The 27,869-nt window shown below is 36.5% G+C and overlaps 1 protein-coding gene across 5 annotated transcripts in view; it reads right to left on the reverse strand.

The window, feature by feature from the left end:
- Window positions 1–27,869, reverse strand: part of WASF1 (WASP family member 1) — a 101,768-nt gene that overhangs the window by 65,590 nt on the left and 8,309 nt on the right. The window contains exon 1 of one of the 5 annotated variants that reach the window (XM_054820555.1): window positions 24,213–24,344. The exons of the other annotated variants lie outside the window; for them this stretch is intronic. The gene's annotated coding sequence lies outside the window, so the exon portion shown is untranslated. Of the gene's footprint in view, window positions 1–24,212; window positions 24,345–27,869 lie in introns of those variants that run through there. 5 annotated transcript variants of the gene reach the window in all.

Raw genomic sequence — 27,869 nt, forward strand, 5'->3', positions numbered from 1 at the left:
AACTCTCAATTTTGCATGTACCTCTTACAGTACCTTCAGTTCTTGAGAACTGTACACAGTCCAGCACAGAGCTTAAGTTTTAGATTGTGGTTTCCATTGCCAGTGATGTACTTTAAAAAAACAAAAAAAAACCCCCAAAACCCAAAACCAACAAAACACACCAAACAAAAAACCCAAAACCAAACAAAAAAACCCCCCACCACAAACAAAAAAACCCAGCTTCAGAAACACTATCTTTCTTAAAATGTAGACTCTGAAAACTGATATAGAAAGATCACAATCACCCTACCCTAATCAGCTGATTACAGACAGATGAACTGACAGAAGATGATCCACATTTAATTTTTCTTCTTTCATGTCGATCATAACATATCTAATTATAAAAAGCCATTTCATCCTTTCCTTGGGTGATGTTACCAAGCTAAAACATTATTACAAGCCAACCCTAAAGAACTGAGGTGTATTTACGTAATCTTAGAAGGAAACAAATACAAGAATTCGTGAGAAAAGGAAACACTACTGTTTCCAAACCTTCCTGAAATGAAAAGGCTTGGGAAAAGTAACGTTTCCTTCTCTTTGAAAGTTATTCCCATAAGTAGAAGGCACCAGCAATGTCACATCCCAGTTATTCTCTTTTGTTACTGATATGCATGCTTAGCCAGAATTAGTTCTAAGACACCAGTATTTACTGGCATAACTTTGGGGGTAGGCTTACAGGTTGTTTTGTAGCCTAGATGCCAATTCTGCTGAACAAAATTTTAAAAAATGGCATACACACCAGAACTGTAGTCATAAATATGTACAGAGAGTCCTTAGCGTTATGAGATGAATGTGATCATGCCAAGCAACCAGATTAAAAGCATGTAAAATGATTACATCATATTTTATAAAAAGCCAAGGAAATACAGAGGTTTTTTTAATGTCTAAATTAGAAGATATAAAACTGCTTTTAAAATTACTACCTAAAAAGAAATTCAATTAGAATAATAAGCTTGCCATAGGACATACCATGCAAAGAATAAAAGATGTGAAGGCTGTATGTACCTTTTTTGAAGTCATTATGTAATGTAGTTATTCAGTGTTGCAATACAGACCCCAAACTGGCCTAGGACAAGGTTAGCAGCTCAATGCTATTAAGAGAAAGTCATGATGAAAATCATCATGAAACAAAAATGTACAATGTACAATTTTTTTAAACTCCACTCTATGAAACAAGATACATTTACCATGTCACATAAAAAGATGACACGTATTCCAGAGAATAAATCCTGAAGTTTGCTTTTGGCACCTTTGTAGATGATTACCTACCTTTTTCTTCCTGCTCTCCTTTTAGCAAAGGAGAGCTGAAGACTTCAGATAGCTAACTCAGGTATTATTTAAATATAAAAGGGAAAGAATGCATGAGATCCCAACTGTCATATTAAAATAAAACCTCATGCCCTGCTACAATGTCTGAAAGGAAGCCTCTCAATTAGAAATGAGAGATCAGACAGTCCCTATCCCAAAAGCCTGTGCAAATCCCAATCCTAGAAACTGATCTAAAAAAGCGGCTTTTGTAGTTCTACTCAAAATACTTTGTATGAATGAGACCACAAGTCAAACAGATATAAACTCATTAAAGACAGAAGGAATGAAAAAGAAAAAAATTAATATTGTGGTCAAGACAGACACAGTCCTTATTTTGTACACACAAGGCATTAATGTCAATGGGTTTTGCTTTGGTTTAAAAAAAGGGGGGGGGGAAGATTATATTCAGGGGTCCAAAGTTTCTAGGTAGCGCTAGTTCTCCCTCTGTATCTAATTTATATCTTCTGTCTGCAGGATGAGTAGTTTGCAGTTTTGCTGTATTTTATACAATTATGACAAGCCTCCACAGGCAGGTTGGTTGGGGGTTTTTTTGTTGTTTTGTTTGGTGGTGGGTTTGTTTTTTCTTTGTTGTTGTCGTCCATCCATGCGTGTCCGTCCCCCCCCCCCCCCCCCAAAAAAATCTTATACAAGCTTTTTAATATCACTGTCTATTGTGCAGAACCTTTCTTTCCATTATTTGAAGGCCTTTTACAGAAAAACAGTCAGACGCTCTCAAGATACCCAGTTCAGGATCCTGTTTCTGAGAGTGGCTACTTATGAACGTCTACAGAAGCCATCTAAGAACAGCGCAAGGAAAAACACACTTCTGTCATATTGCTTAGCAACTTTTCACCAACAGCAATTTAGATACTCCCTAAATCATAAATTGTATCCACATTAGTGGTTCCTAACTGCGTATCTATCTAATAATTTTCCTAAGGCTTAGGACAAACCAAATGGTCAGCACGCACATCCAGAAGCAATTAATGTCCAAACTTATGCATTACATGAAAAACTACTCCCTTATTTTGAAAGATCTGCATCATAATTTCATTACACTGTACACTAGCCTACTTCAGAAAGCAGCTTCTCATTCACATTCTTCAAGCTTTTGAATGTCTTTTTTTCTGCAGAAACTAACGGAAAGGTGGTTTAGTTCTAATAGAATTAGCTTAAGAAAATGAAGTCAAAGATACAGTCCTGTAGTTGTGAGTTTATCAGTATCGTAATCTTTTTAATGATCACTTGACTGCACAGTGATAGGACCTAGTCAAAATCACAGAATAGCCAGAACATATAATTCCATCAAATGTTCGGTCTGAAATCTGTTTGTTTTGTGTGTGTGTGTCCCAAAATACTGTATGGTTAGGGGGTGAGGAGGTGCTTAATGGACCATCCTTACTTCTTTACTCCATCATGCCTCAGTAAGTCTGCATATAATACTTAATTTTACTAAAGCACCTGAAGTAAGATCACTTTTCCACAAGTGGTCCAAACCGAATCATGGGTATTTCTTACAGGGAACAATGCCATCTTCTTCCTACTATGCATAGCTCCCAGCTGCTCATCCCTCCCTTCTTTTTCCAGTCTTTGAGCACAGTAAATTGAAAATCAGAACTCAAAGAAAACTAAAACCAACCCATAAATCAAACAGCTCTCTGTAAATAAAGAAAAAAATCCATGTATTTCAAATCATTATGCTTCTCTAAGGATTGCCAATCAACTAAAAATCCAGCCATTCACCTAGACTTCAATAACTAATTCAGGCTGAACAGCATGGTCTTTCCTTAATTGTTTCTACTGTTTTGTGACTATGAAAATCAGAAACACAAGTATCGCCTTTGGACTATGCAGGAGTTCAGCTTTTTCATAGCAGGTTACCTCCCCTTAAAAATCATAAACCTTGTCAGTACAGGAGCACTACAAAAATTCTTGGTCTTCATATTTGTGTCTGTTTTCAAAAACTGATTAAAAAAACCATACCTGCATGTAAATTACATACAATTATTCACATTTTGTTGTGCTCAAGTATGTAATTCTTACTCTTCCTCTGCCTTCCAATTCTACTATGGCATATAAATGCAACTGAAGTGCTTTGTGCAACTCAAAACAATAGTTTCCTTGTACAGGCAATTTTGCCCACTTCAGGTCTTCAGCTATGCAACTAATTTGCTGATTTTCAAAATAACTCAGACAACACTGATTTAAAAGTTAATTTAGTTTCCTGACTCCTCCCTGACTATATTTAATGAAGATGAAAGTGAAACCACATTTACTAAAGCATAAACTATGTTTTCAAGCACAGTGTAAGTGTCCTTTCTTTATGGTCCCAGATGATGTCAAACCGGTTGATGCCAAAATGTATTTAAAATCTTTTTAAACAATAGTTCAGGATGTTGGGTTTTGTTTTTTCTTTTTATTTTTAAAGAGTTACATAACCCATGGTTGTATCAAGAGACACCTTTCATGGGGACAGACAATGAGGAGGAAAGAGGTGTTATTTGTTGATAGTTTTGTTTTTTAAATCCAACAGCTTGTGTTTATCTGTCTGGAGAATGATAAATCTGATCTGAGATCAAATTATTTATATTCCTTTGTCCATATCCTTATACTCCTTTCTCCCTTCATCGTATTTCCTCACGTATTCTCTCTTTTATTTTTCTTTTTTTTTTCAGTTAACTGTTTCTCCTCTGCATTTCAATTCTGTTTTGGCAGCTTGGATCTCCAACTGTTTCTTCTTCCAGTCACCAAAAAGCTACACGTTGCTGGGCGAAGAGAATGCATTACCTCACCCAGAGTGCCAAAGGAATAGAAAAGAGGCTTAGGTCTGTGATCTGTTGTCAGAGCTTCTGCAGCCAACATTAGGAATAATACAAGAAGTGGAGAGGAAAACAGGATCATTTTTTTTAGACACCTGTTGCTTTCCTACTGGCAACATTTTCTTAACTTTCTGAACCACTCATTTTTTCCCCATGTCCTGTATCTGTTTAAACTAGCCTGAGAACCTTAAGATTAACAAACATCGTGCACAAGGTAAACTGCCTGAAGTTGTATTTACTAATGTACTTTAAATGTTCATCTTTATTGTGCTGAATAAACTTTGATACTTTTTTTGTTTGCAGAAATAAAAAGATGAGTAACTACTAAATTCTTTGCAGAGAAAGTGGGAGGAGGGAGGAAGGAAGGTAAGTCTTAAACTTACATAACCTGACAGAATTCTACAAAACTTCTGATATTTGAAATGTATTTTAACAACTGTTACTGCCATTGCATAAAATACAGAAAATGGGCAGATAGAACTTTCTACTATATTTAGAGGAACACCTGCTAGCACATACAAACTCTGCTTTTCAAGTTTCCAATCAAGTCACTGAGAATAATTGAAACTAAAGAGCGCTTAGCTATATTAGCTGTAAATGTGAAAAACATGGTTTACGTCTTTTACTTCAAAACCATATATACTGATATGATACACTTATTAAAGAACAAGAAGTAAATTTAGACCTATGTGCAAATGTGTGCATAACTACAAACTAGATCACTCAGTGAAGCAAGCATAATTTCATTGGCTGCATAGTTTTGTCTCAACTTCTGCAAACATCTCTCATCAGATGCACACAACCTGAAGCTGCCTACGTGCAGATGCCAGCAGATGACGTGCTGCAGCACAATTTTCAGTGTTACCTCATTCCTCCTTCCCTCCCCCACCTCCTGCCCATTTCTTAATGGAGGAGAAGGAGAAAATACAGAACAGAACAGTGAGGACAGTCTTACATTTGATAATCAGCGTTAAAAACAATCAAAACAAGCCCACATGCTATAACTAACATAGGTATGAAAAACCATGAAAAGATACCATTACCTAATAGTATAGTCAATGTGACAATAGCTAAAGCGAAAGCTAGTTAGCAGCTAACATTAAGGGATTTGATTATTCAGTATGGTTCACTTTTTGAGGAAAGTCATCAAAATGAATCAGCATAGAGGCAAACTATCCTTACCCTGATGATGACCTCTCCATGTTATTGCCAAGGAAAAGAGCGCGCAGTGGAACTTACATGCTTGTGTTGCAAAAAACTTACATTTGTTTTATAAACAGAAAACAGTTACTGATCTAAAAGCAAACATGGTTACTTCAGACATGTTGACCACAGACCTTTCATTGATGGTTTGCAAGCACCTCAGTAAACTTGGGCTTTTTTTTAATCCAGAAACATTTCCTTTTGCTGCAGTCTGTTAGGACACCTGCAGGTACAACAGATGAAGTTGCTCTTTGTGCACGTGCAGTGGCAGGAACCCTCAGCTGCAGAAAATCCTAACAGGGATAGACAGTAGGTCACTGCGTACGTAACAACATCCCCTTGAAGAACTGAAGCTACAGGAGGTTAAGTTGCTTGATTTGATTCATCACACTGACCCCATTCATGGTGATTAGCAGGCATCCTTACTCACTTTCTAAATCACGTCTGATGAGCACATGGACCAAAAATTCACAAGGAGACACAGAATCACAGAGATATTTGGTTGGAGGGACCTCCGGAAGCCATCTAGGCCAACATCCAGCTTAAATGAATATTATGGCCAGCACTAAAACAGGGCAGCTTTGGCTTTGATTCATTGTGGTCTAGAGGCCTGAAAGGATGAAGACTCTACAATCTGAGTAACCCATTCCAGTGCTGTGCTATCCTCCAAGAATGTTTCCAGAAAGTTTGAAGAAGCCCATATATTTTTATATATTGTATCAAACAAATCACATGATCTCTGGATTTTTTCCTAGTGTTTATTCTTTAATAAATTGTTACAGCCTGCTGGACAGATGTGTAAACATACCCTGGTGGTTTCTCTGTTTACATGTACAGTTGGCACTAGGCCAAAAGACAGGAACTAACAGAACTGCATAAATTTTATTGTGAAGCTATCATAATATAGCTTTTGTTCTCTCCACAAATCCACCAATTGTTTCCCTGACCCAGTTAAAGATACTGACTTTAAATCTTTAAAGTCTCTAGCACTATGGACTCCAAATACCTCAATAATCTTGTTAGGTAGGAAAAGGCAAGGTTCGTAAATTAACATTTCCTCAGCTGGAGGGAGTTGAAAGAGCAGAGACAGTTCTGGGAATCTTCTAGGGTTTGGAGTATGGTTTATATTTCTCTGCAGGTACTCACTGTTCCTCCCTGTCCTCCTCACTGCCCAAGAAAAAATACCAAAACCACCAACACAGACATCAGACACACATATATCTTTATTTTATGTATTTTTAGAAAAAATAAAAACTTATTTAAAAGTAATTTTGGAGCTATTTTCTTTCTGAACATAAAACATTCAAGCACCAAGTTCTTTGTCAAATAAGCTCAATGCACTTACAGTAATGCATGTGCTCAATAGGAACGCAGCAACTGGTGAATGTTATTAAAGAATGATTGTAAAAGTTTCAGGGTTTTAATGTATGAACATCTGGCAGTATTATTAAATTCAGTTTTTTCCCTGTAACTATACTACAGCGTTTTAGTCAATACAATATATTTAGAGACTAGATTATAGCTTTTATTAGTTCTCACTGCAAACAGTTAAAAACTCTTTATCTGCATTTTCTAAGGTAAGATTAAGGTAAGATCCTTGAGTACTTTGACTTTCTTTGTTTCTTCTGTTGTGTACATCTACCATAAACATCTCTGGTTCTTAGAATCATAGAATGGTTTGGGTTGGAAGGGACCTTTAAAGATTATCTAAGTCCAACCCCTCTGCCATGGTCCCTTCCAACCTAAACCAATGGGCAAGGACATCTTCCACTAGATCTGGTTGCTCAAAGCCCCATTCAACCTGATTCTGAACACTTTCAGGGATGGAGCAACCAAAACTTCCCTGGGCAACTTACTCCTGTCTCACCTTACAATGTATATATCTCCTCTAATTTTCACCTGGTACTTATAAGTGACCTACTCCTTGTTCGAAAAACCTTAAAACATGACAGGAGATGAAGAAGCCCATCTTGGAGTCGACTGAAACTGTCCGACATGGGGACAACTCCCAGTGTCTTCTCACAGAAGCCACCCCTGCGGCCACCCCTCTACCAAAACCTTGCCACATAAACCTAGTACAACACAACAAAATCTGATCAACTCATTCAGATATAGGTAGTTTCACAGAGGCGATACTTCAATATATACACATGTAAAGTTGTAGATGTCTTCTCTGGAGAAAATAATGGTATCTTGGAAAAAAGAAAAAAATGAGATGATGAAAGAGATGTTGGCAATAAGAGCAGGAAAAAAAATCTGAGATGTAACAGGCAGGTTACAAGATCAGGTGAGAAGAAACAGCAGAAGGAACAGGGCATAATAGAGTTCTAACGTGATTCAATGAAATTATATTTTTTATAAATTCCAAGATAAAAATTCAGAGCTGGTAAATTCAAATGATATCAGAAGATTTCTGATGTTATGACAGCTCTCCCTTTTTCCCCTGCATGCCTTCAGTTTGCTAAAGGCATCACGTGATGAGGAAGCATTGGGCTCCCTCGTAAGAATTTTTACTGTTACCTTTGTATGTAGACCTCCAGGACTAAGAAAACAACTAAAAGGTGCAAATTCTGTTCTTTCAGTGTGAGCCATGCCCTACTTCTTCACATCTAGGGGGTAGAGAAAGGGAAGATTATGCCAGATTACAGAAGTGTTTCCTTAAAACAATGCATTTGATGTAATTTTTCTTTTTTTTCCCCTTTTGGGAACCATCTCTTTCTAGTAAGTACCCTTTTCAGTAAGCGTTCTTTATACACACACCAATAATAATTAATTAACATTTAAAAGAACATATAACAATAAAAAACATTAAATGGTCTGCTCTGTAAAAAGGAAGGTCAACCATTACTGTCAATTTTTTTAAGACGACCAATTTTTAAGATTGCCACTTAAAAAATAAAGATGTAAAATAAATATAAAATTATTAACTTAAAAACCCACGATAACTTTCAACAAAACAATACATTAAGGTGCTGGGCTCTCTCTAAGCCTGATTTCTTGTTTTTCATTTACTTTGAGGTAAAAGTTCAAAATTTGCATCCATGTTATAACTGTATTTACAACATTCAAACTGCTGCTCAGGCTGAGTCACTTACAACGCATCTACATTAGCTTTTTCACAACTGTAACAGAAATAAAGCCACAATGCAGAAAGAACAATGTTCTTCCTCCTTCTATTTTGAGAATGCTCAATTAACAAACATAAATGGATTCAGAAAGTCAGCGCCATTTACATATTGAAAATCTGGATGGAAAAACAGATGAAGACTACACAAGATTTTGTAGACAAAGCATTATGTTAGATATACAAGATTAAAGAACAGATTATAGAACCTCATGAAGTTCAACAAGAAGTGCAAAGCACCTCACAGATGAGGAAAGGCTGAAAGAGCTGGAACTGTTCAGCCTGGAAAAGAGAAAGCTCAGGGGCCAATCTTACCAACGTACATGGATATCTGAAAGGAGGGTGCAAAGAGGACAGAGCCACGTTCTTCTCAGTGGTGCCCAGTGACGGGACCAGAGACAACGGGCACAAACTGAAATACAGGAGGTTCCCTCTGAACATCAGGAAACACTCACTGTGAGGGTGACTAAGCACTGGCACAGGTTGCCCAGAGAGGCTGTGGAGTCTCCATCCTTGGAGATCATCAAAGATGATGGTCTTGGGCAACTTCCTCTAGGTGGCCCTGCTTGAGCAGGGGTTTTGGACCAGATGGCCTCCAGTGGTCCGTCAACCTCTACTATTCTGTGATATAATATGAAAAAACAAATCTGCCAAAATTTGTCACCCTCACACAGTCCACATTTCCAGAAGCTCTTATTGACATTAGAATGCAAATTAACATCTTAATTTACTACAATATTCAGAGACTTCTAATAGCATCATTGCCATGGTTTCACCACAGCTAACCTAATGCTCATTCAATGACTACTGTTAATAGTGCACAAGCCAAGCAAGTGTAGTACATTCCTTGTAATTCCATAAAAAGCCTTCGGTAAATTTTTTACATTCCTGAAAAGCAGTTACAATGAATTTACCCAGAGAAGGAAAGATATCTGTCTTTGGTAATTTCAAGTAAGCTTCAGCTATGCATTAAGAAAAATAAAAAAATGAAAAATAAAAAAATGAGCTCACAAAACATACAAATTGCATGCACTTTTTTGTTCTATAAGCACAAAAGCTCTCTGTACTAACTACACAATTTCACATATTTGCTACAACCACAGCTTTGCAGCTCTGAATAATAACCATCATGATGGCTTCTGCTTGCTGAGAATTTATTACTTTAAGAATATAAATGCAAGCAGGCAGGCAAATTCACTCTATCTGCATCAGAGATACAGATGCTATTTAAGCTCATAAATGAAGAAACTTAGCAATAAAGATTAATGGTCCAATCCTGCAAGATGATGTAATCTTCAAATGCATTTCAATGCACAGAGATAAAACAATTCCTCACAAGTTTATATTCCAAATATCGGCACACAAAACCCCCACAAATCCCAAGCAAGATCCCAGGCTAGGAAACAAGATTCAACATTGTTCTTGTCAAATAATTTTCAACTCAACAAATCTAGTACATGGTTGGTTAGATCCAAACACCGAGAGAAAAACATGATCACCAGAATACCTTCAGCCTCTTTGGAACAACACCATTTCCTGAATGACATCATTCAAGATACACATGTAACCTGCCATCCCAATTCACCTGACATTCTCTTTATTTAGGACCTTTCAAACATCACAGGGGGAAAGGGGCTGCAGATGAACCAAACTGCTCTGTAGCTGCGGTCTAATCCTTACTGACATCTGTCTTTTGCTCCCTCCAGGTGAGAGATGCACGTTCAGTCCTATGACAGAGGAGAGACTCCAGAAGAGAGAGGAGATGGAAACAGACAGCAGCTGCCTAACTCGACATCAACGTACTCTCAATGCTCCTCAGAAACGTGGTTGGGAGCATACTACATATGCTGTTGTGGTGCCATTTCTGGATGCTGCCTTTCCAATAGACACAAGCAGGAATTTATGTTGGTGCTTTTGCTGTACCGCACATGTGCAATAAGCACTGGTCCTGTCAGAAATATACAGATCACCTGCGTTCTAAAAGCGAGCACATGACAAGAAGGTACCTGTGAGAAACATCCCCTAAATGCCTATAGTTGAAGCTATATGGCTCGTACAGAAGACATGGAGAAAAATCTACCTGCGGTAAGTTTTGAGAAAAACAGAGGTCCCATATAGCTAAAGGAATCTGTCTTACAATTCAAACTAAAAACTGTACTACATTAGAGAAAGAGATCACTTCTGACAATTTCATTGCCAATTTGTAGACTACCTCCCTTAAGGCTTTTGTCAATAAGCAAACTGTCCATTAGATGCCTACTGTTGACTGGGAAAATTACCTTTGAATTTCATCAGTGAAACACCAAAGTGATGCTCCCTGGATGCTTTTCAGTCTTTCTTGCCACTGAAACTGCAGACTATAATAACGGAACCTGTTTCTGTCACAAAAAAAACACAAACCAAAACAAAACCACCACAAACACAACACAGTAAGAGCCCCTTCCCTCAATTACAACTAAACTGTCAATTTCAGCTCTAGTATCTAAGTATCTCTGGAGAAATACGGTATTTATGTCAGCACTGTTCGGTAACCTGGAATTTTTAAACTGTGTAAAAATTAGACTTCAAAATGAAATTCTGAATGCAAAAAAAAAAAAGAAAAATAATAATTTTGAGATTAGGGCATAAGGAATCTGGGGAATTGACTCTTCTTCCAAGCTTCTCACATTGTGTTAATTTTAAGCAGTCCACAAAGATTCTCCATCTCTTTAGCTTTTCAATATGAAAGAAAACAGACAGTTCCCATGCTTCTCACATTTTTTACTAAATCCAATTAAGCCCTGAAGTACATAAATACCTTTCAACAAAAGATGCTGAGTACACAGAATTCTTGGAAGACTACATGAACTGCAGAAATATTTCACAGTAAAGAAGAAACTGAACATTCAGGTTGTACTGTGTTTGAGTTTTTTCTTTATAAAATAAATATTTGTGATATAAAAGTTGCTAACATTTTCCATATCTTATTTTGAAAAGTATGTATTTCCTTCTCTAGGTTAGGGTAAGAAATATTCTGCTCATTTAAAATAAAAACAAACACAAAACTTCCATAAATACCCAGTATCTCTCTGCAGCAGTTACTTATGCATCAAAAGCTACCCTCAAAATGATGCTGCCCACATGTAATGATTACTCATTTAAACCAGAAAGAAAAACTTTAAAAGAAGGGTGAACACTAGCTTTATACCAAAAGAAATTTAAAGAAAAAAAGCCCAAAGAGTTAGAGCGGGTAGAAGTAAAAAAAAAAATCACACTTGTGGTTGTAGCCTGAGAACTTCAGCTTCTATTTCCTTACCGATAATCAAAGAAAAAGGACTGTGGCCTGTGTGCTGGGTAACAAAGAGATTAGTGTACATCAAGCTTCAAACCAAAAGGATTTTTCTTTCTAAAAGGTTTTAAAATTCTGCGAGGAACAACTCATGACAGCAACAGGCTCACGATTACAAAATATTGACTCAAAATTAGTCTGTTTTCATGCTTTAAGCTCAGGAATTTCCTCTATTCACACATAGATGCACACCTCCCATTACAGTGTCCAGCTGTCATCCACTGCAGCAGCTGCTTCCTTCATGCTCCAAGACCTTAAATTCAGATGCTGTTGGTTGGCCTGATGCTTGGGATCGCAGAGCACAGGAGAGGCTATCAGACTGCACTGCAGGAATAAAATTTAAAAAAAAAAAATTCCCAGTCCCTGCCCTTCTCCACTGCATGAGCTTTGGTGGTTTTTTAATAGCTATACCAGCCCTTCAGATGATCTTGCATTATTCACGTATGAACACCCTCTGCTCAGCTCAATCTGCCCCTCAGTCAACCTAGAGTAGTTTGGCTCTGTTTGCATACACCTTAATGCTTATCTGTATATTAAAGTTTCTCTCTTTTTAAAAAAAAATTATTCTATGTGTATTTATATATGTATCTTGCTGTTGAATCAATCTGGAGGTACTGTCATGTTTCAATCGATTTTATATTCCACATCCTCAACCCCCAAACATCAATTTATAGCAATTCCTTTCTGCGCAAAATGTTTTCTGCAGAAAAACATTGAAAGAATTGTATGTGCTCAAAGCTTTTGTTTCCTTTTGCTGTGGTAATTACTACCCTTTGTATCCAACTACACACAGTAAAACTAAATTAAGACCAAATGATTAAAATTTCACACGTAACATAGCTTCCGCTATGCACAATGTAAAACTGAATCACCTGTACCTTCAAACTAGCAAAGACTAGTGTATTTTCCATACGCTTCAACTTACATGGTGAAAAAACTTCTAAATCAAATTGGCATCCAGGGAATTCCCTAAACATCCCAACTATGGATATATATTACATTTTCTCATCTATGTACCCAATTAAAGTGCTCATCTGGTGAGATTTCAAGAGGCAGAGTTGTTTTTCTTTTTTGCCTCTTTTCTTCATCCCACTTCCTTTTTTGTTTTAATACTCAGTTTTGCTTTTCTCCGGATGCCCTTTTGGGTTTCATCAAAATAATTTTGGCTAACGAGAACATCAGTAACTGGGAAAAGACACCACCCTCCCCCAGACTCTGAACTTTGGTGTAATATTAAGTAACAACAAAAATGGACAAACTGATCTGAAATCCCTTTGACTACAGCAATATTTGATCTGTCTCAGAGATTTCCATAATTTGCTTTGGCTGCTAAGCAACAAATTAAATAGGATTTCGTATATTTAAATGCATTATTCCTCCTACTGCTCTTCTGACTGAAAAAATACAGTTATAATAACGCTCTTGTCACAGAGCAATAGTGTTGAGGAAAGGCCCTGCACTTCAGCAGGTGTACTAATTGTAACCAGAAGTATAGGCATTTGTTTGCCCTGCAGTAAAAATGAGGAAATACAAAGAACACAATGTCCTACAATCCATTTCCAGAGACACTATTGTCTGTATTGTCATGATACCTACAGGGATTACAATTTTGCCTAAATTAGCCAGCTCGTGGCAAATTAATAGGTAAGACAAACGTAAGACAGGTAAGTAACTCCACCTGAGGCTCTCTGTTTGAAATCTACTCCACATTGGGAATTCAGCACTCCATTCTGAGACTTTACACATGTGGACGCTACATTTCCAGCTGAGAAAAACAACTGAACAAAATCAACCTTCAGTATCAATCAAAAATGCCCCCTGCCCAGAAATCAGAAGCACCACACTTCCAAGACTTTTGGTTGCAATATGCTACTACTGTGTACCAAAGCACACAGAGACCTAAAATTGAATGTGGATTTCACATGGATGTGCAGAGAAATCACAACAGGCCTCTGTCTCCCAATTGACATGCACTACAAATTCAGAAAGACAGTTTTTCAGAATGCAAGAGACCACCCATATCTGTGCACCTTCAATTTAAAACTCAAAGTAAAGTGCTGTCAAAGGTGAAAAACAACCTTTGAGTTTGGAGAAGTAAAGGAACACCCAGCTTCCTTTCACATCCTTAAAGCAATTATGTTAAGTATGAATTTAAAGCAAGTAATAGCATTTAGTGTGTGGGTAGGAGGCTTGCATTGCTATTACCAGTGTTTGTCGTGTGTCTACAGAATACAAATAAGCACTTTATTTCTTTATCTTGCAGTTTTAATTGGTAAAACAGTAACAAAACCATCGGAATCACAGGAAAGTTATATTTGTGTACATCTTAGTATCTATTTTCCAGACAGAAATACTCTTGCATTAATTTTCTGTGCACTTATTCAAATTATTTGCCATTAACTATGTTAGTACTAGATGAACATTAGCCTATAATAACAACTCAGTGAGGAATAGTTTATTTATCCACATCACTATGATGGATGCTTTTAATTTCAGCTGCAATATTAAAAAAATAAACTAGTAGATTAGGTTGTCAGAAAAACTTTCAAGTTTTTTTTCTTTTAAAATTTTAATGAACAGATTAACAAAAATTAATTCCTTCACAAACAAATATATCAGATCTCATTCCTCCAATTCCTGTTCAAATTATATCTTCAAAAGAAATATTTAAAAGTGGTAAGAAAGAAGCTTAGTTTGATCTCATTATTTATGTAAAAAGAATCCCAATATTAATTGTATTAATCAAAACAAATTATGTCAATAATTGCATTTGAAATATGTGGTTATAAAGCAGGTTTTACTGCAGATGCCCACAATGTGACTGTACCATTATTTTTGAAATATCTGTCCATTTTTCCTCCTTTGAAAGTTGCTGGTATTTACATCTCCAAAAAAAAGGTAGGTATTCATCTATAAAAGATTCGACACGTGTAGTATATAGATGGACAGTCTACTGGGATGACATCTTTGAAGGCCAACACAGACTAATACCGTGTTAAAGTGATTGTGTAACAACTGCTAGTGCTACTCCTAAGAAATTTCAGGCATGCCACTACACAACTGTTCAGTAGCAATAACTCCTCATCACTACAAAGATGAAAAATTAAAATAGAAATGTTCCTTTTCCCTTTGATTTACAAATTTGGAAATATGGCCTTTTTTCTTCCTAAAACAAAAATCTAAAAAAGCCCTTCTTTGGGGAAGGGACCTTCAAGATGTTCACGGCCATTATTCACTTTGATGAGTCCTTGATTCCTGAGTCGTCTTTAGATTACCACAGATTGTAAGCAGAGTTGTACAGAACATCTAGCTCAGATCCTGTTTTGACCCGGTAAAAAAAACAACCAAACAAAAAACCAAAACAAAAACCCCAACCAAAACCCCACAACCAAACTCACTGTATAACAGTAAAAAGAGGGACATGGAGAAACTTGAGGAGTGAGTCCTCTGAACCTGTGAAGTTCAGTAAGTACAAGGAGATAGAGTTACTCAACACATCAGTACAGGTTGACAGCTGACCCGAGGGTTACAACGGACCCTAAGCTGAAGACAAGTCAACAATGCTTTTACATCACAAATAAGGCAAATGGCATACCAGGCTGTATTAGGAAGAAAGAGAACAAGACAGAAACAAGAACAAACAGAACAAGAGAAGCTACCATTCCCCTCTAACTCAGCACTAGTAAGGCAATACTTAGAATATTGGGTTTTGGTTTGAGGTTCCCATTTCAAAAAGACTATTAGGAAACAGAAGAGGTTCTCCCCAAGATGGTCGGGGACTGAGAACTCACAGCCGCCAAGGAGACAAGGGGAGCTAGACCATTTCAGTCTGGCCAAAAGGACTCGGGAGCAATTTAATAACAGCAAATGACAACTACTGGACAGAGTTACTAAGACAGTGGAGCCAAACTCTTCTTGGTAGTAGCAGACAGTTAAAAGGCTAAAAGCTCAACTCAGAAGGTTCAGACTGGACTTCTGGAGAAAATTCCTCATTAGGAGGGTGATACAGGGCTCGAACAGGTCATTGAGGAGCCTGCGGAAGCTCCATCATCACAAGTGTTCAAGACTCATAAAAAGGTACCTGGCCTTGCTTAGCTGGCCATAGTTCTGAGTTGAGCAGGAGTCTGGACTAGATAAAATGAGGTCCCTAGTCATCACATCTATGATTTTGTGAAAAGACTTTAAAACTTCTAAGGGATTAAAAGAACAGGTGGAGGCAGATACAGAAAAACCTAATTTTCCTAGTACTGTGATAATTATCTAAGAATTGTAGGACTATCTCGCCTTAAAGCAGTTGTATTCAATACAAAATGAAATGGGAAGGAAATTTGGAATCACCACTAAAGTAAAATGTGTCCTTTCACCTGAAGTGCATAACATACAAAGAATGGTCTGAACTGAACCAGTTCTGATGCTATATTAAAGGATTATTTTGTGAGATGAATGTCATGCAAAACAAACTTCCCCCTGTCCCCCGCCCCACATTGATTTTCTAATATTAACTATGTATTTCATTCTTGTGGAAAAATAAACAATTACAGTAGTCTGTCTGACATGGCATCAGATTACTGATAACTAACTTATGCATGCAAACTGCTTGTTTGATTTTAGAACAGTCTCCTTCTACTGCCTTACAGAACTGACAGCATAAAATCTCATTTCATTTTAAGTGTTGCCCTTAATGCCTATTTTATTCCAAACTCCCTCATCCTCAAGTTCATTAATAATTAATAATTCCTCACCCATAATGTTGCCCTTACGATTAAGAAAGTAATTTAAGGGATTCACAGAACAGGGCATCTCCAGCTTGGAATATCATATTTGCCAGAATTAATTTCTTCCAAAAAACAGTCGGAGTTTAAGAAGAATAAGGATGGTTAACAGCTATGATTTTAGAATGTTGTAACTGTGTAGAATACTCATCAAAATTCTTTCTGACAAAAGCCCAACTGATGTGCAAAGTCCAATTCCAAATGTACACACATTGCCTTATTTTCTTACTTTGCTAGTTTAAAACTAAGCAAATTGTGATTAAAAAAAGAGAGGAAAAAAAAAAAAAAGACTTGTGTCTTTAAAGAGAAATCTCAGGAATTCCCTCCAGTCACCTAGCTTCTTCAGTCCACTTCTTTTTACAAGGAGCCTGAGATTCCATTGAAATCAACTGCAAAGCCCCCATGATTTCAGAAGTGCAGAAATAGATTTGAAGAGAATTCTTGGCAAAGTTTTGCATAAATCTACAACGGATACTTCGGTAATAATTTGATAGCCACCTTTTAAGCATCACAGACAGAAATCCTGCAGTTCCTTCTCCCATCTTTCTACCAACAGCATGCAGGTAAAATTGTCTGAGAAGATCAGAAAATTAATCCAAGTAAAACGTAATCCAGCAAACAAAACCAAAAAGACGTTGGATGAGTACTCAATCCTGCTTACTGTAAGACCATACAACTGCAGGGTGACACAAATGCACAAACCATCAGCAGGGGTGGCCTTATAAAATTCGTACCACAAGAATTTCTTGACAATCTACATTCTTACAAGCACATTTCTGAAACTCACTGAGTGTACTTAAAATATTACATCCATATAAAATCCATACCTTTTCAAAATACAGACATAGAAGAGACACAGAGACAGGGTTCCTGCCTCAAGTTCAGTGTCAACAGTGTACGAATTTTATACAACATGATATTAGCCTAAGTTAGTCATGAAGTTTCAGATTGTATATGTTCTTAAAACCAGACATTGCTGAGGCCTTGTGCAGATTGTTAGCTTGTTCAGCCAAATATAACATAAGGCGCTGAAGCCTCATACCCACACTTAAATAACTGGCTCTGCAAAATCTTGTGCTGATATCTTTGAGGAAGAAAGCATCTGCCAGAAGGCAAGATGAAATCCTAACTGATATTCTAAGATTATAGGATGAATGACAATGGCTAACAAGGTATTAGTCTGACTGTCTAGATGTTCTTTTGAATAAAGAAATATGACCCATAAAGAAGCTCTACTAATACCTACACACCTTTCAGATCTGCATGGAGTTTCTAACCTCAAGTTGTAGTTTAACATAGTTTTGTATCCCATATTCCTCTTCCTCCCTCATATTTTTGTAAAACTGTTTGTAAATTCAGGTGGTTTTCTTTTCTTAAATCAGCCCCTGATTTAGGATGGATGTGCACTTTGATCCTCTGCATCCTTAGTATTTTTGTTATCTTTCTCTGCTTGCTTTTCTCCTCCCGCTTTCTATTTTCAGTCACATTTTCCACCAATTATATTTATATATAGGATTTTGTTTCCCAGAAGGTATTGCCCTTTCTCTACCGCTGTTCTCTATTTCTTCTCAAATGTTCATATCAGCATGTTAGAGCTTTCTTCCAAAGCTCCTTCACCTTTTACTTTTTCCTAAATTGTTTATCTACACACCAGTTTTATCTGCCTTTCTCCCTTTTCCAGCTCCCAGATTCACTTCCTCCTCCTAGTACATCTTCTGCCCTTTAATCCCTCTCCACTCTCTCATTAACTTCAACTCTTCTGAGTGTATACAATCTCTCTCTCTGTGTACATATATATAAAGCTCTCTATCAACATTCAATACATCATTAAAGAAAGCCTTGAGAATATTACTACCAATTTCAAAAGGGTCAGGCTTTAAATAATGTAAGAGAAAAATAGGCAGTTTTAAAAGTGAATTTTCCTAAAGGAGAAAAATCACACAGAAGCCTCCAGTGCTCCTCAAACTCAGTAGGTACTTGAAAAAATCACAAATGCTTCTTTTTTTTTTTCCCTATTCCACCTAACTCCTCCTTACAGTTTCTTCCTGCACTGCTTCACCCATCTTATCTTGGAGATTATCTGTGAAGGCACAGAAGGTAATGCCATCTATTGATCCCCACTCATCCACGTCTTGCAGCTCCATCACACCAGGATGTGATCACACAGAACTATGAACATAATCACTCTCATTCCATGCTGAAGAGAACCAAAGATGCTCCTGGTTTGCAAACATGGGAGACTGACCACAACAGGAGTTACCTCATGTTTACAAAACTGTTGTCTTCTTGATGTAAGTAGGACAAATTGGCAAGTATGACAGTGCTCATACTCCCCTTCTCATCCTTTGTCAGGTTTAGCTCTGCTCCAAGGAGAGACAGAAATTAATAAAATACTATTTGAAAATAAAAACAAATGTCAAATAAATGGATTCAAAGCATGACTGACTAGTCTGTGTTCTTGCTTCAGCCCTTCAGGTGAAAGGGGGGGGGTGTTGTTGCTGGTTTTTTAGCTACGAGTTTTCATTTGCATCTTTTTTTTTTTTTTCTTCTTTAGTAGTCATCCATTTTCTTCCCAAAGACCTATCACAGCAGGCTTGGGTAAAGAACTTTGAAATCTCCCATCCCCACCCACAGCTTACCTATGCTAGAGAGCTAAGTGGTTGTGATAGCAGAAGAGGCCCTTAAACCAAATTTTTTCATCTTGTGACAAAACTACTGTATCCGTAGTCTGCAATTGGAAAGAAAATTGGAGTATGAGAAGGTTTAGAGTCTGTTCTTCCACTTTGAAATTTTCTAATAACTGCCAAGGGAAAAAAACAACTACACTAGCAAGCAAGCAAATATTAAGCTGCATTTTACTGGAAGAATTATATATTCTTTGTAAAAAGCACAAATTTATTAAAAGACAGACAAGATTTCATTTGAACATGCCAGCTGACATGTAAGGATAGAACAAACTGAAAATAAAGAGCTTATTTTGTACACCATCTTAGTAGATTTCAAGAGCATATTTTATTCTGCTACATTTGGCTCACTCGAAAAACTATAATACTTTAAAAAATGTTTCCTGAGATGCCCACATAAATTATGTGTTATTGTGGTGATTTAGCAATATCTAGAAGACAGACTATTATTGCAGACAACAACAACACTCGAGGTTTCCTTTAATTTGGTGGCGGAATTTTTAAGACTCAGTTGGGAGCTCGAGCAAATTTCTTTCGCAACATAACTGCCTCACGTGATCCTGGAACTGCTCACTGTTCATGCCAGAAATTTCATCCACTTTTCCACATCCTCTTTTTTACCTGTTTAACCTCATTCCTAGTTATTGGTTTCTTCCAGTTTTGAGACAATAGGATGAAAACTAACAGTGTTCTTCCTCCGCAACACTGCTGCCCAGACTTTGAAGAGAGCAGAGAAGTTCTAAAAATTGTGTTTGGCTTTCACTATAACAACTGTAAAAGCCATGAGCTGTTACATGATACTTACATTTATCACAGTTGTGAATGATCACACAGAAATCCTTTAGGATTTCACACACCCATCACCAAAGATGACTGGTTTCTTTGACTTGTGCATATTTATTTTAATAAACTGCTGCAATAAAAAAAATCCATTCAGGATTATGACTTTATGTTGTTCTCACTAAATACAGTTCTGTGCAGAATTACAATGAAAGCACAAACAAAATTTTTTTAACAATAACTGCAAAGTTTTGTTTGGAAAGGTTTTTTTTCAAGTCCTAGGTATTTGCAAATGCATCGAGTTGGTTAAAAAATTCTCTCCCAAGCAAGCTTTACATAGCATAATGTAAAAATAAACACCCCCCGAAAAACCCCACATGTATGTGTTAATAATTTTTTTAAAAAATAGTTTTTTAATATCTAACATAAGGAACTCATAATTCCAACAGTAAATTTTACCTTCTCTTCATATACCTAGCTCTTTAAATTTTACTAGTTATTACAAATAAAAAAAAGTTTATTGTCTTTGCATTCTAGAATCTACTGGCCAAAACATGATTCCTTTGATATCCTCTTGATCTTGCTACAAATTTCCAGCTTAAAATCCAACTGCTATTAAATGCAGGTTTTTGCTTAGGTACACAATGATGAACTGATCTTTATGAAAATAAGCACAGTATAACATATCTTAGTAGCACTCCTATCTTTAAAATATTTGAAAAAGTGATGGCTTACAACTAGAATAACAATGGAAAGAAAATTATGTATTACAATTTATAGCAATTAGGAAAAAAATATCCAAGCAATAACTTTCATTTACAGCTCATTATTTAGGCTGTTAAAATGATTAAACCTTCTTCCACATACTCACATTAAAGTGACCCGCCAATGTACATAAGCATAGCTTGACACCTGCTGTAAGAGTTTCTATCTGGAATACATTTACTTGCCTAGCCTTGTGTAGGCTATCTACGCAATAAAATGAGTCCTGCAAGTCATCATTCTGCTTTACCACACAAAGACTTACCACTACGACAACAAGAGAACAAAGCATTTTAGCTACTAGTTCACTTAGCAGGGAACAAAAAGGCAACTGTGAAGAGTAACATACTCCACAACTAAGGCTGTTGTCTCTTGCTCAAACTAGATACTACCTTAGCAAGTACAACATAACAATTTTGTGGAAAAGAGAAGGAGAGGAGAATAATGAGATGAGGAAAAAAAAATAATCAGAAAATAAATGAAACGTAGTGTTCATATGACACACAAAACAGACAAGGACAGTATAATATAGCAACAACATCTACTAAGAAGAGTTTAAATTATTGTTGCTTATGTTTTTAACTAAAAGCTCAAAAAGCAGAAGTCAACATTTTGTCAATGTCTGCTAAAACAGGCTGTCAACTTACGTCAGTTTTTATTGTTTGGAGGAGAGTTATTTTTAGAAGAATCTAGAAGAATTACATTTAGGAGTGAGTTAAACTAGCCTGTTCACATTGCACACTACTTCTTAATACTTCTGGCAGTAGCTGTTGTCTTTCTTTTATGGCCACCTTCAAAAAAAAAATCCCATTAAGAAAACTACACTCTTGAGATCAGAGAGTAGAGCTTTAGAAGTTGTTTAACAGCCGAGTGAATGCAACTACTATCCCAAGCAGTAACGTGGATTGCAGAGGTTGGCAAGGGATGAAGTGAAATGTTCACTTCAATTAGTTTCTAATACCTGAAGTTCAAAATGTTCTGACAAAGACTAACTTATGAATTCCATGAAATATCTATTATCTACATGTCACAACAGAACGTTAAAGTGACTGAAGGTTATCCTGCTCTTAAAAAGCAGCAGTCACCCAACAGCTGCAGAGATCTCTTTCTCCATGACAGCAGCTGTCAATCGGAGGGGCTTTTAACATTGGACTGAAGCACAGTGTACAGGGTGACCCCTTACAGAGAAGGCTCTCTCTGAGCCATTCTGGGTAGGTATGACAGACCATGGATGGCAAAGGTCTGAGCTGAGAAAAAGGCATTAGCCAGCATTCTCTAAGGGAAGCTCATCACTGCTCTTTAGAAAAGCCAACAGTTTCAGGTACCTTCCTTTCTCCACTGAGCAGCCAGTGAACCTATTGCCTCTACACATTCCTCATTCTCAGCTGTGTTCTATGGGTATGCACAGAGGTACAACGCAGCAGGGATAGCCAAACCAAGCCAGGGTTTCTCAAACTGCAGTAAACAGAAGCTCAGCAGCTTTAAGGAAAAATGTTTGAAAATTGCTACTTGAAGAAAATGTTCTGTTTATATTATTAGCTGCCTTACAGCAATGAAGGTTTGCAGCACATCACCAGATTCAGGGAGGACAGATGAAGGATATCAGGCACTGAAAATGGTGGAACAACACTGACAGGTGTTGATTTTTCTGCTCAGTTTCTCTGTTGCCTATAGATCACCTTCATAAATTCATGCTCCATTGCAATTAAAAAAAATGCTGATAGCAAATCAGCAGGTGTCACATTTAAAAGATTGAAAGGAAAATAGTGTGACTTTAAACTTCACTCATCCAGGAAAGAGCATAACATGATCTTTCTGAGACTAGAGTTTGGGTGAGAAAGAAAAGTTTGCAATCACAATGAAACATGATTCTGCATTCTAACAATTCTTATCTCTGTACCAAACCATGATATGACAGTTACTGATCAGCTTCATTTTTACTATCTGTGCCCAAACAGCATTCAAGATTACTAATATGCTACAAAACAAACTTAAATTACCCAAAATGCATCTAACAACTTTGCTTTGGTCATTACTGAAATATTGGGGGGGGGATGGGGAAATGCACTTAAAAAAAGTAAAATCAGTGTATGTTTATTTTCAAGCATACTTCGTTCTGCTAAGAAATGCACTAAGAAGGAGACACTATGACTCCATTTATACAGATAAAAGTGTGTCACCTTTCATTTAACAAATACATTTTTCAGTACTGCAGACAGCTTTATTCTCACATACACACAAAGAACCCCCAAACAACTTGCTTTTATTTACATGTTGTGTCAACCAACTTTGCATGACCATTCAGTCATATTATTAAAGCCTAGATCTAATAAAACAGTTAGGATATATCTACCTGGACAGCCGAAGACAGCTATCCATTAAGGTGTCTAGAAATGAGCCAGCACTGCCTCAGCCCCATCCTATGCCCATGGCAGCATGGGCTGCCTTTCAGAGAAGAATCTTCCTTTAGGCTAGAATACCCACATACAGTATGATGTGGGGAGGGTATAATCTAAAATAAATCTATGGATGACAGTAAAGACAGGTAAATTTCATATTCCACCCCTTTTCTAGATTTCATCTGTCAGATTCAAACCTATAAGCCAGCTGCTTTATCTAATAAAAATTAACACAGCTGTTTATATTCATTCCTTCAAAAAATGAAATAGATGTCCTTATTTTCTCTTATAAAATGTGGCCAGGAGAGAGGGTGCCAATCTTTGATATTAGGTCTGTCCACTACAGAAAAGGAAAAATCTTCTTTGGCTCTCTGGGAATTCAAAAGCATATCTCCTACTTACCATGGGTGAGAATATAAACAAATACTAATTAGAAAACTATTCACTTTCTCTTTGCAGTTGTTCCCCTAACCACAAAACAAGATTCACAATAGCAGAAAAAGAGCAAGCATTATTGTATGACTCAGTGGTCAGGACACACAATATATCCTCCAGAGAGTCCTTCTGTATTTCATTTAATAACTGTCTAAAATTCTCTGTTATTGCAACAAAAAATACGTTACAAACTCTGAACACAGGCAACATCCTTAAAAACTGAATTAAAAAAAAAAAAAGTATGTTCTCAGGAAGTTTGACATTGTTATTTTCATTTTATTTGTTAGAAAAAAAGTAGGTAGATACTAAATAGGACAAACCATCAAGGACTGATGGTTTGCCTGACAGTTTTTAGCCAGAGTCCAAAGCAGCAAGCAGCTGACACCTTTTTTAAATGGTAAGGTCCACCACCAGTAACATCCAGTTACAGTTCCCTGACTAAAGCCTAGTAATCCTTCGCTTTCTTCTTGAAAAACAAGATCCTTGAAGTTTGCATTTTCTATCCCAAAGTTTCGTATACTGGACACACCATATCTCAAAACCAGGCCAGACTACTTACTTTCTCCTTTCATTTTCATGCAGGTTACACAGAAGAGACGAGAATATACCTAAGTTTCAACCAAGTTGACAGGAATTAATTTCATTCTGTGTCTTTCTGACAAAATCCAAGCAGCAGCAGCAGCGGGACTGAAACACACTGTGTATTAAACAGGACAAAAATTATGATTATTTTCTATTAATACTTGATAAATTATAGCTATCTAACTGAAAGTGTAAATTCTAAACTTACTGAGATTTAGTTTGGTTTTCATACTCAATAAGGGACACTTCCTAAATATTTACTGACAAGTAATTATCTTCTTAATATTGCTGGTTGTACTAAAGATTCAGTACATGAATTTCTCCAACGCTTCAAACTTAGCAAAACTTATTTTCCCATATAGTACATACTAGTCACCCGAGATTTTGGAGCACTAGTTTTTGAATCTTTAGGAAAGCCTGAAAGTGACATCCCAGCAGAAACACACTAAAATTATTAAGCAAGAGTCCTGTATCATGATCTAATTCTGATTTCGTCAACAAAAGACAACTTGTCATATAATTGACACAGGGAAATTGAAGAACTAACAGTGTATGTAGGAGGGGAATAGTTAAAGCCCATGCTTTTCTAAATAGGTTTTAATGTTGATGTTCTTCAAAATACACTTCCATAATAAGCTTGATATGCTAAAAATAAATGCAGTTTCAAGAAAAATTGAAACTCAAGACTTTGCAAGAGTATGACTCAAATTTGTACTTTTGACATAGGAAGTCTGGAACACAAGTGGTTGGTTTATAGAAGAGTTAAACAATGTCATGGAAGAAGCTAATACACTAATTCCATTTAATCCTTGTTTATCCGTGGTAGTATTAATGCTAGGTGTGATGATGAGCTTTATAATGCGCAAGCACGTCCACTGAAAATACTGAGTTTTGGCTCGTATTGACCATGGGCCAGAGTCAAACTGGATGCCATTTGCTCATCTGTCCAATTCATGTACTAGCTAACTATATTTAATAGACAAATTTCTCTCCCTAGCATATCTACTAATTACAGAATATATTTTTAAAATCCTAACAGCTGCACAAGTGCAAACAGTATTAGCAATACTTTTACTTTCTAAATATGTAATAATTACAATATATTTCATTTTTACTAATAAACTTTCACTAACTTTGGATAACAAGTGATCTTGAAGCACTCAATTGTAATTACATCTATATAACAAAACCCACAGCATTTGTAACAAAAGAAAAATGACTGCATATCAGTAATTAGCATCACTATGTCCAATTAAATCTAGAAATTAAGTTACAGTTTTATAGTGTTTAAATAAATCTGCATGTTACTTATTAAATCTTATCTCCAAAGCTTGCATAATTCTACCCAAAATTAATACATACACTACAGTGAGACCACCATGTACATTATAAATTTTCATTAAGAAAAACACAACTCTGAACAACATGATTATTATCATTATATTCAAATGTTTCATTGTCTGTTTTCTGCATCATAAAATGTATGCACTTTTTAAAGGGCTATAACTCTGTGCACTGAACACACATTTTCTTACTGTAATACTCCAGATATTTCAACATTTCTACAGTCTTACACTTCAGAAAAATATATATTGTGTCAGGACATTATTTCTATATCTTTTGAATTACTGTTCCCAAGAACAGGTGAATCAGGCTTCTCCAGAATCCTTTCAACAACAATGTCCAAAGGGTTCCTCATGTTCCAACATGAAATCAAAACCATCTATCATTTTGCCTGCAACTCAAGCTTAGAGATAGCTGAGTACTCTAAAAATAAGATGTGTCTTGGGATCTAAATGGACATTAATGTCTTGAAAATTAACATAAACAGCTAACCTGCAAAAATGGTATATAGGCAAGTTGCAAGTCAGAAAAAAACACATGAAAAGCCTCATGTTGCAAGTCAAGACTTTTAAGGAAGGTGGGAAACCAAGATTAAAACTCTTACAGTGTATGTTGGAAAGTGAGCTTTAGGAATTCCTGAAAAAGGAAGCATAAAACAGGTAGAGAAGAATCTTTCAAAGTCTTTCTCAGCCTTCTGGAAGGTTACCATCAAGCAGAGTCCTCAGCTCACTCCAGCTAACATGCTTCAGAACAAAAACTGACCAACCACCAGAACAGCATATCAACATCCCACATGCTTTATGACTGCATCATACGTTTTATGTTTTTCTTTTCTAGCTGTTTCTTTTTTAAAATCATATCCTTATCTCTTTACTTAATAAAGTGGGGTTTTTTTCTAAAAAGATTCTTTCTCTAATGATACAGAAGGTTTCAAAGGAAAAATATGAGTAAAGAAGCTCATTATCATCAAGGATGGACTAGAGTATCTACAATAAGCATATGGTTTGGGATTCTGAAAAACTGAAACATTTGCTTCCCACCACATAAAAAGGATTGGATGCTACATTCATGCTCAAAAATCAGCTTCGGTAGCCAGTGCCCCATATGCAAGCACCAAGCTAGGGGAAAATGCTTACATTTCTGAAAATACTCAGACACAGAAGATGACCCATTTAGATTGCTTCTATATACAAATGGCTTTGCTTTTCAATGTATTCCCAGAAACAACGAAAGTCAGAATTATGGGACTATTTTATATAACAGGGCGAGAGTCTGAAAGTATTCAAAGAAAGAAGGATTTCCTCTACCAATAAGTTATTCTACATGAAACCTCTTGTCAACTATCACTTTAGGACAGTGCTAATCATTAAGTGGCAATTTCCCATGGGAACTCTCTTATGTCTAGGCAGAGAGTATATTCCGTTGCTGTCAGAAGTTCAGAGTTAAGAAAAATTTTGGGCCACAGAAGTATATACATTCATCAAGATGTCCCATTATTGGACCACACTGATCCACCACAAGAAGGTCATTCCAAGTGTAGCATGCTATGCTGTATTAAAGCAATAGATGCTCAAAGGGATGGTCCACAGGTTTCAAGAGAACACTCTTTTGGCAACATTGATCAGATCTCTAATGAATAAGCAAATAGTAAACTTGTGATGAACCTAGAGTTTACTAAAAGAAAGCCTATAAATATATTATTACTTCAAGAATCTATCAAATATGGTAGATCTTAAGAATTAATGCCGTCTACCTTAATTGCAATAGAGAGTTCGGTATACGAGGCATCAGGTAACAACTGAGGAGTCATAAGAGTTCCTTTTCCCGTTCGATGTTAATATCACTATCCATTTTTTTCATGAATACTACCAAAACTTGTAAAGATTTGAGTAATGAAGCCCCACTCCAAACTCTCCTGCAGATCAGACAGATGACTGTACAGGAGGAATATAAACCTGTCCAGCGCTTAAAGACCCTTTGTACATTTGTCATCCTGGACTAAAATAATGTGTTTATCAGCACAGTAGCCACAGGTGTGGAATAGAGGTCCAATTCTCCTCCAATGAGAAAAAAATAGTATGAACAAAAATCTTTCTCCTTGCTAATAATTTTTTTCCTCCTTTCCTAGACAAAGAAATAAAATCTTTTTTACAGTTAGAACGGATAAGTCTAGTTAGATAGTCGAGGCAGATAATCCCCAATATCTGACTTCCATTATTGGAAACATCACAGGTAGTAGAAAGTATATTCTTTTTGGACTGAATTGTACAGAACCTCTCCCTGTATTATG

The sequence above is a fragment of the Grus americana genome, chromosome 3, assembly GCF_028858705.1.
Source record: "Grus americana isolate bGruAme1 chromosome 3, bGruAme1.mat, whole genome shotgun sequence".
Taxonomy (NCBI): domain Eukaryota; kingdom Metazoa; phylum Chordata; class Aves; order Gruiformes; family Gruidae; genus Grus; species Grus americana.